The following is a 10,439-nucleotide window of genomic DNA, read 5'->3' as shown; positions in this document are numbered from 1 at the left end:
TTTATTTACATTATGCTCCACCCTTAAAGTTTCGGTCTAATTATCTGCAAGTTGGATAACTATCTCACTCTGTCTCTCAAAAATCCCCCCAAGGACAGGAAAGTTAAGTAAGGGCTGGAGGGTCATTTCTGGGGTTGTCTGGTTTTGTCCCTAAAAGACACCCAATCCCCGGACCCCTTGGGGCAGGCAGAGGAAAGCTCTTCAGAATAGCTTGGCTGCCTGGAAGCCACAGCTGGTCTCTTTTTCTGCGCTGTCTAGCAGGGTCACCGGTTTTATCTGGGGAAACTCAACTCTTAACTTTAGTTAGGCCACCAGCAGCCCCTTGCCCAGCACCTTCCTGGAACCCATAGCCAGGGCTCCTGGCTCACCTGACCAAGTTGGGGTGCTCAAATTCACCAGGTGCCTTAGCACTGCCACCTAGCGGATGGTGGAGAGCCGCATGTCCTAATAGCTGGTCTGCACTCATATGAGCTTCAGAGTCCTGAAGCAGCCACCTTTCTTCAGGTAGCGGGCCTTGAACACCTACCCTTAGGTGCCTTAGCAGATCTCCTCCAAGCACTCATACTGCTGATAGGTGAAACTCAGGCTGTCATTCTCCATGCTGGCTGCAGGCTATCGGTGCAGCACAGTGGAACCAGGATGTGCACTCCTGCCTTACAGGCCTTAGGGATGCCTGGAGTCGGAATCGTGGCCACAGGGCAGGACTGACCAACCTCCTTGCCCTTGGGCGCAAGCCTCGTGCAGCCTCCAGGAAACTCCACCTAGCCAAGTCTCTGTGCTGGGCCGCTGCCACTGCGGAGAGCACCAATCCCACCACTTCACCCTCCTCAGTGATTACAGAGTCTGCCCACAATCTCTGCACCTAGGAGGAGGAGGCAGGAGGAGAAATCGTGATCAGTCTGCCCTGGAGACTTCCACCGGGTTCCACCAGCTCCCTTCTCCTCCCCTCTACTCGCCCTGGCTCCCTAATCAGGCTGGGTTTCTAGGAGAAAAATCAAGTTACTTTTCTTCCCCAACAGGGCTCATGCAATCTTCGGAGGATAAGGTTGCTGGGGCCCCTGGGGGATGAGGGTCAGGCAGGAGGCAGCAGGACAAGAGGGGGCATGCTGAGCAGCCCAGAGTGTACCCAGAGCACAGGGGAGGGGAGGCGCCCGGAGCATCAATGTTATGGCTCAATATTTATACCTACATAGTTGTTCTCCGTTGCCCTCCCTCACTCCGGGGGCCTAGTCATGTGGGGTATGGGGCGACCTGGGGGAGATCTGAAGCTGGCATGAAAGCACCTGGGGTTCACCAGTGTGGGGCCACAGAACAGGGATGGGGCTCCTGGGACCCTGTAACCCAATGCTGCAAGTATGCTAATAGGGGTGTGAGACATCTGCTCAGAGATTGCTTCCTTTCTTTCTACTTTCGGTTTTCTACAGGGAGACATTTGAAAGGGACTCATTCTCACAAATGGTCTTTGGGGTATGGCAAGCTTAGTGGGAGACCAAATTCTGCCTCTGACTTGGAGGACCTCCCTGGAGGATACTCTGGGAGGATAGACCATCTGGTAGGGGAGTGCTGGGGCTACTAGAGGTAGGAGAGCAAGGAGCCCTGGAAGGGGAGAAGTGTTGTGCCCCCGCACAGATAAAGCCCACATGCACAGGATGAGTGTGCCCCCAGGCCCTGGGCTGCTCCTGCCCAGGGTGTGCATTTGAACTTCAAAGCTTTAAATAAGAAAAGTAAACTTGGGGCATGAAGCAAGAGTGCACACTTGCAGGGATTAAACCATGGTGGGCTGTGTGCACTACTCCATGCATAATGAACCTGAGGGGTCACCAGCAGGAAGCCTGGGCCAAGGTTTTTACTCCTTAGTTGGGAAGATGGGGCCCATACCCACACCCTTCGAGAGGCTACAGAGGGAACTTGCACAGGGGAAATAAACGTGGGGGCACGGAAACACATTCTGCAGCACAGAATCCCACCCAGATGGTGCACGTTCAATTTTAAATGTGACTGTCCAAGTAGAATCAGTTTGGGGAAGCTCGATGAAAAGTGAACATATGAGTATTTTATGCACGAAATCTGTTCAAGCTGGCATAGGACCCTGGTATCAGGGTGTCCCCGCTGTGGGAGGTTCCTCTGGAGACCTCTAGCTCCCCCCAGGTGGCCCCCATAACCTTCCCAGTCCCAATGTTAACCCAAGTAGATTCCGAGGGGCCACACAGCCCCCTACACCCCTTTACTCTCACACACTGGGATCCTAGCCGGGACCCCCGCCCCTCAACCCACCCACGAGAGTCTTTGGCCCCTTTCCTGTGGGCCAGGGGCGCCGGCCTCCTGCGAAGCTGGAGTGTCTGTCTGCCCCCACAGGCATTTGCCCCTAGAAGCAGGTAAGTGACTACTGTGGCCCAGGTGAGTGGCACTCTGCGGGCAGGGGGTTGGCACAGCCAGAGAGGGCGGAGGGACAGCAGAGTGCACTGCCCATGGGCAACCCAGAAGGCTCAGGGGCCTCTGGCTCTAGCCCTGGCTGGGGGCCCAAGTGGAGGACAGAGGGGCTTGGACCTTCTAGCCTCTGAGAACCACCTGGGGGTGAGCATGCAAATTAAAGCCTTCAGGAGCAAGCAAGCAAGGCTGTGTTCCCCAGTGAGCAGCTCAGAACTGGGGACCTGGAGGGCCAGGAAAAGGTAAATGAAAATTTCCAGTTCTCACTGCAACCACTCTAGTGGGGGAATCTAGCTACTGAAAATAAGTGGCATGAAAGGCATCCAGTGGGATTCTGCATCGGGGGTCTGCAGGGTTTCCACCAACACTTAAGTTCCCCCAGAGTTGGGGTGTTGACAGGATGGGTGAAGGTTATCAGTCTGATGAGGACAGAAGAAAACAAAATAAAGCAAAGTACTTATGGGGGTTCCGTGGTGTGGCAGATAACAACATTTTCTTACATGCAAAAACCGGACCTTATTGAGGAGTGGGATGTGGGGGCGAAGAAGATTGGCAGGATGCCATGCAGAAAAGAAAATACCAATCTGTTCTGTCCAAGCACTTTTCACTTTCAGCTTGAGCTACATTTGTTTTGTTTTCTCTCACTTCCTTTCTGCCTCACAAAACTCTATCTTTTCTTTTTGGACAGAGGCTATGGTTTGGGAATGGCCAAGCACACTTGTGGTTAAGGATCTATTTGAAGGGGCTGGCGGGGTCACAATTATTAAGTGGTTAGAAACTGTTGAGGGCTCACCAAGGTATTTCTGGAGAGCTAAAAAGATTCAATTTCAGTATTAAAAATTACTGCAAAATAACAGACACGTGCACACATAAGGAAGAGTGCTCAATTTAAGTACTTTATTGAGGACTTTGAGATTTGAACCTTTGTAAGAATGTCTCTTTTACCTGAGAAAAAAATGGATGCAGCTACTTTAGGTGAGAATGAGAATTTTGGTGAAGGGGAGGAAAGGTCTTCAAGTCTTTCTACAAGGAGTAAAAGAAAATAGCTGTCTTTGAAAATAATTCAATATTTCCCCAAATCTAGATCTGTAGATCTCAAAACTTTTAAACATCTTAAAGCAAGAGAGAGAAAAAAGTACAGGAGGGGCAATTTCTGTACTTTGTAGAAAAATCAACAAAATTCTGTTTAAATTGGAAATATTGCTTTTAAGATTTTTTTTATATTAGACCATGTTACTAATTTCACCCTAGGTTTTTTTTTCTTTTTAAAATTAATTCTGTTGCAATATGAAGCAAGGTTAAAGGAATAAAAGTTGCTATAGAAAACTGCAAACGGTTTTTTACTACAGGTGAATTGTAGTAATTTTTTAAAATAATAAAACAGAGCAATGATGTGCCTTTAAACTTAACTTATAAAACACATTTTGTGTTTGAGCGCATCTTCTAAAATAAAACCCAGTTTCTGAGCAAATTTTACTTATGGTTTAAGATGTATCACATACACAAAGCAAATTATTAGATTTTATACTTATAAAAGCATTACTACCAATCACTAGGCTCTTAGCCAAAGATACAAGTGAGAGCCTCCCCCATTTTGATGACTGTTCACACTTAGCAATGCTTTTTAAAACAATTTATTTGCTGGTAATTAATATGCTTATCTCATCTAAAAATAATAGTCAATAAATAGCTGCAGGAACAAGCACTTGGTGTCATGCATTCATTTAAGTAAATAATTAATTCAAAAAAATAGTAAGTGGCAAATAGCTTATAACAAAAGAGTGCTTATTCTATACTATGTAGTATTTTTAATTATAGTGTTAGAAAACAACTGTTGCCAAGCAGATGACAATTGTCATGGTTTAGATTACAAAATCACCTGGGCAATGTCAAAAACAACCCCCCAAACCAATGAAGCTGACTGTATCAGATTTTACCTCTCTTGGTGTCCTCTTTTCTTTTCTGCTGCAACTTATGTTTTATGTTAATTTAGCATTGTGTACTTTCCCTGGTTATGGTTCACATTAAGTACCAGCTGGTTAAAAATTCAGACCCAAAGAGTTACAATGGCTTGCATTAAAATATTAAAGTAGGGGTTGGGGATTTAGCTCAGCGGTAGAGTGCTTGCCTAGCAAGCACAAGGCTCTGGGTTTGGTTCACAGCTCTGGAGGGAAAAAAAAACAAAGAAAGAAAAACAAAACAAAACAATAATAATTAATAAACTATAAGGTTGTTTTTGTTTATGGGTATCTTCCTCTGTTGTCAGCAGGCGATCATAACAAAATTTGTGCAAAGTTTACAAACTGAACCAAAGTCTGACTCCTTTGTTGAATATCCTTCACATGAAAACACAGCATTTAAGACTCATGGCTGGACCCAGTGTTTTTATACTGATACTGCCAGTCATATTCCACAGTTGCAAATCAAAATCATCTTTGTGAATTTCTTAGAATTCATGAATTTAAACTCTAAACTGGGAGTTTAGTGTTACATAAAGGATATGTGTCATATGGGAAGAATTTTATGTCAAATTATGTAACTTTTTGTTTTCCCTTGAATAAAAATTAAAACTTATGAAGTTCTAATGTAAAAAAAAAAAAGCAGTGAATGAATTCTTTGCATACTTCTATGACAGTGAAAGGCTGGGAAAATCTCTAGGAATTGGAGTGTGAACTGAGACTCAGTACAAGGTCTATGGGCACAGAAATCAAATGTTGAAACAGCTTAGAAGACAGATCAGGACGAAATATATTGAGTCCAGACTGATGCTGGGGAGTCAATGAACAATCCAGAGAACATTGGCTCAGCAAGAAAGGAGCAGGGAGGAGAGGTACTCGGGCATTTCTTGAAGTCAACCTTTGCTAAAAATGAGTAAAAAACTCAATTTTTCATAGTTGGTGCATTCATACAGGAAAGGAGTAGATGGCTCAGTCACTAAAGGTCCTGAGAGGCCACACTGAGCTGACATTCATGAGTTCTCCATTATTTATTAAGAACAACGCACTTGATTCAGAAGTTTACATGACCTATACACCCAGCACTTCTCTCTCTGCTACTATCTGTCATGGTGGAGGATTTTCTCAGGGTTGTCTCTTCCCAGCTGTCAGGACACTGGCAGGCTTTTCCTCTCACCTGTTTTGGTCTGAACAAAGTCTTCCCTCACCCACCAGAAAAATCTCTTCTTGAAATTTGAGCCTCATTGTGAGGTAGCAAAAGAGTGGAAACAATTTATGGTATTAAAGATGAGGCCTTTGGAAGGCAATGTGGGTTAGATAATGTCATCAGAGTAAATTCTTGCCTTTTGCAAAAGCCTTCAAAACAAATGGTTTCCTAGAATAGTTTCCCAACCAGAGAGCAGGATAGCATGTGGCTTATGTATTTGCAATATGGTTGTGGGAGACAGGCTACTGATTTTAGATAGTCTTAAGTAGCCAGGGCTGGTCTTGTACACAACCCACTAACATGGTCAAGGTTGACTTTGGATCCCAAAAGCCATCCTAAATATTTGAATATCAATAATTAAGAACCACTTCTTCATTTCTAAAATTAGTAAGTATTTCAAGTCTAAAATAGTTTATCTTTACCTTCTCTTAAGTTAGTATGTAAATAATGATATCATTGTGTAACGATGATTTAATTTTTCCCACCAAGAAAAAGAATGCTGCTTTCTTTTTCTTGGACCTAAATGGTTAAATGGAACCAATGATGGAAATCCTCTGTCAAAGTTCCCTCTGTAAAGAAAATGCTCCTGATTCCTGACTAAGGAACAGAGTGTGGTGTGTGTTTCTGGTTGAGGCCTCTTATCAAGTTAAGGAACTAAACTAGATTTCCTTTTTAGAAACCCATAAGTGGGTGCCATCTTGTATCAAAAGTTTCTTCTGAGTGTGATGAGAACAACGGTTTTTTTTTCACAGAGATATTGTCAAGACTGAAACTTCTGTGTGCAAAGCAGAGATCTGCTGTACCTTTCCCAACTCAGTCCATGACTCAGTTTATGTTCAAATAATGTATGATCTTATTAGTAATGCAAGGTAGATGAATACCTCTTGTGTTCTCCTCATGGGAATAGTCTAGACCAGAGTGAGATTATGTCTCTCTTTCTGTCTCTCTCTGTGTCCCTAAATTATGTTTCTGTGTGCCTCTGTCTCTCTGTCTCTGTCTCTCTGTCTCGCTCTGTCTCATTCTATGTCTCATTCTGTCTCTGTCTCTGTGTCTGTCTCTGTGTCTGTTTCTGTCTGTCTGTCTCTCTCTGTCTCTCTGTCTCTCTCTCTCTGTCTCTCTCTGTCCCTCTTTCTCTGTCTCTTCTCTCTCTCTTTCTCTCTCTCTCTGTGTGTGTGTGTGTGTGTCCCTCTCTCTCTGTCTCCTGTCTCTCTCTCCCTCTCCCTCTCCCTCTCCCTCTCCCTCTCCCTCTCCCTCTCCCTCTCCCTCTCCCTCTCCCTCTCCCTCTCCCTCTCCCTCTCCCTCTCCCTCTCCCTCTCCCTCTCCCTCTCCCTCTCTCTCTCTCTCTCTCTCTCTCTCTCTCTCTCTCTCTCTCTCTCTCTCTCTCTCTCTCTCTCATGGTGGTTTTGAGACAGTGTTTTTGTGTGTTATTCCTAGCTGTTCTGTACCTGTACCTCACTCCATACACCATGCTGTCCATGGGAGATTCAGGTAAAATCATGCACCACAAATGCCTACTGCCTCAAAATAGATGCCTTATTTTCATCTCTCCAATTCTACATAATTACCCATTCATCTGAATTTTCTTTTCCACATTTAAAAAGCTACACACTATTATATGTCACTGATGTATGCTTAGAGTATAACACTACTTCCCTTACAGCTATTGGTCATTGCTAATATGTATTAGTGTTGCTAAAATTTTTCTGTAGAATAAGATTCAGGACATGAACCAAATCCTTGCTCCAGTTTTTGTTTTCCTGCAATAACCAGCTGGGCTGCAATTCTCACATAACATCTTCCAGAACACCTGGACAACATAACCATATATTGGTCATTAGTTGTGACATTTTCCATTCTGTCCAGGTCAGTCCTCATAGTATAGAAACTGGCTGGACGTGTATTAACCTCTTCTGGATAGGTTCAGTACTGCAAGGGGATCTATCACACTTTATCTAGAAATGTTGTATATTGCCTAGTATCTTATTCTGGAGTCTGGGTATTTCATGTGGATTTGCATGGGGATCCAAAGGATCTCTTCTGGATACGTTTGGCATTGGAAGGTGATTGATAGCCACTTTTTAATATTTTGAGTACCAAAAGGCAATCTATCCCACTCTCTGGAAAAGCCACTTTGACTTCAGGTCAATTTGGGTGAGGTACTCAGCAGGAAGGCAAGAGCTGTCCTGTGTGATATCAGAAGTCCCTTCCCTAGATGTTGTATTGTAACCTGGAGAGCCCTGGCATTGTCTGTGATGTTACTAATGTTGTGGTGACTCCAACTGCTCTTGGAGCATTCATTAACTACCTTTAAGGTTCATCCTTAGACATGCTGACAAAACTGAGCAGCCTTCTTGGAGGTGAGAACAATGAACATACAAAGACCAGAAAGAGGCAGCCACAAGATGGCCTTTGGTCTTAGTGTTAAACAGAAAGAATTAATGGTCCTGGGGAAGTCACTATGAATCCTGGGCATGAAAGAGGGAGCTTCCTAGAGAAGGTGGGCTTGAGCTTGGAATTCCAGTAATAGAATCAGGAGCTTGGAACTTCTTGGAGCAGTTTGTTTGACAGGGAGCAGGAATTGTCAAGGCTGCAGCTGCTGTACAAGAACTCCTTAATTTCATTCTGACTGTCAGAAGAGGGCATCAGGCAGCAGACTCCTCCTCCTTGCTCCTAGGGCTATACCACAAGCTGACTTTGATCTTAAGATGCTCTCTGGATGTCTTTGGTACTGGATGGCAATCTGTCTTATCCCATCTTCTGGATACTTTGGGTAATGAGGATCTAGCACCCTCTTCTGAGTAGTTTTCATAATGCATAGAGGACTTTTATCCTTTGCTGTCTGCTTTGAGTATAGGAAATAAATCTAACCCATTCTTCTACTCACTGAAGTTACTCCATGACACAGGCTACAAGGATCATGTGAATTCAGGCTATGTCCTGGACTACCCTCATGCAGTGGATGTCACATTCTGCCTCCTATATACTGAGACCTTCTGTTGCTTATTAAACTCAGTATCCTGATGCCAGGACAACACAGGTTGGGTTTCCTTAGTAAGGGATCAAGGGCTTCAAGACCTCCCTCATGGACCTGGAAGGAAAGACTACCCTTCTAAAAAGTTCCCAGGAAGTCAGTGCCACAGGTCCTGGCCCACCTCAACCCTGTTACCACTTTTTTCAAAAATATATCTTCAGAACACAAATTCTCAGTTGTAGGTTCTTATTGCTACACAGCTACCGAGAGCAAAAAATCAGTATTTGCAGGGAGGAGACTCAGTATCAGAATTGCTATATATAATCCTCATGTGATTTGAATGTGCCACCAAGGTGAACATATAGACAAAGAGCAGTGCTGACTAAGGTGGGGCTCCCTGCACATGGAGACAGCATCACCTTGCAACAGGCCCCACTGTAGACTCCAGATTCCAAGGATGCATAGACCCATGGGGGATACAAGCACATACACACACACACAGACACACAATTGGTCCTCTATGAGGAGTCCATGTCTGTAGGCTTTTACTACACTGCATGCTTGGTGTATTGCTTTAAGTTCCATGTATGCCTGATAGCAAAAATCAAGGAAAGGATATTCCAAGTTCTCATTCATTCACTACTTTCATCTTGAACATAGGCAATCACAGCTTGGTGGTGCTAAGCACTAGGAAATCCAGGACCTACTTGCATCACATCAGATACTAGCTGACAATGCCCTCCAAGCACAGCATGGCTGACTAGCTTATGCCATCCAGAGCCAGTAGGACTGCAGTATGTGCTGAGGTACATGACTAGCCACAGTGGTTGGGAATGATATCCTATCTTGAGAATAGCTGCCCTGATTTTAGCCCAAGAAGTGGGAGTGAGTAGGTAGGGGAGCAGGGCAGGGGGATGGTATAGGGCACTTTAGGGATAGCATTTTAAATGTAAATGAAGAAAATATCTAATAAAATAAAATAAAATAAAAAGAAGAGGATACTTCTCAAAGAGTAGCTGAAAAGCTCTTCCAGATACTGGACCAACAGTTTTACCAGTCCCATTGAATTGTGTCAAACCATACCAAAGAATTCATAGACAAGACTTGTCAATAAACTGAATGATTTATGGATAGATGGGAAACTTCATGGTGCATGCAGACTTCAGAGTTCGGGTCTCATGCAGTAAAGAAGATTTCATTAATGGAAACACTACAAAACACTTAGTAGAGTGCAGGAAAAGGTGGATGGGCCTCCTTCTTACTTTGGTCCTATTGTACGCAAAAACAGGGAGGGATTCATCCCAATACTATTTGATTGGAATGCATGCTGCATTGCTTTCCATGCTCAGAGATAATCAGCTATCCAATCTATAACTATTGCTTTTTCATTACCCATTTTCTCCAGTTCTCCATAAAGGCTATTCATCTGACGACCTGAGAGACAGATTGGGCTTCTGACTACCCCACCATCCCCCCAGACACTTTGGAGCCTTGTCATAGTGATATTACATAGCTCAAGAAGGTAGACAAGACAACATAATAAATTTGGAAAGGCTTTACATGATTTTTCCACTATTTTACTGGAGAGTTTAAGTATCATTTTAGCATGCACTCAGCACACCCAGGACAAGAAGGCAGAAGGAACAGATGTCAATGCCAAACAGATCCCCTCCTGAAATGATGGATCCATTAAAATTGAGGTTTCACTGGGCCAGAGGCCTTTCCATCCCCTATCCATCGCCTATCCATTATATTGAGTCTTAAGCATCTCATGAATACAGGATCATTATCCAATCTGGAAGAGTCTCAGGCCTGGAACTGAGAACTCAAAAAGGTAGAAACTGGAGAAGGGATAGGTAATGGGACTATGGAGCAGCAA

At 44.0% G+C, this 10,439-nt stretch overlaps 1 pseudogene; it reads right to left on the bottom strand.

Moving 5' to 3' along the window:
* Positions 1–303: 303 nt before the first annotated feature.
* Positions 304–2,359, bottom strand: LOC147001704 (uncharacterized; annotated as a pseudogene).
* Between the last annotated feature and the right edge of the window lie 8,080 nt (positions 2,360–10,439).

This window comes from Mus caroli, unplaced genomic scaffold, assembly GCF_978045245.1.
Source record: "Mus caroli unplaced genomic scaffold, Mus_caroli_1 scaffold_12, whole genome shotgun sequence".
NCBI lineage: Eukaryota > Metazoa > Chordata > Mammalia > Rodentia > Muridae > Mus > Mus caroli.
Note: the sequence above shows the minus strand (reverse complement) of the source record. Positions and strands in the feature narration are given on the sequence as shown.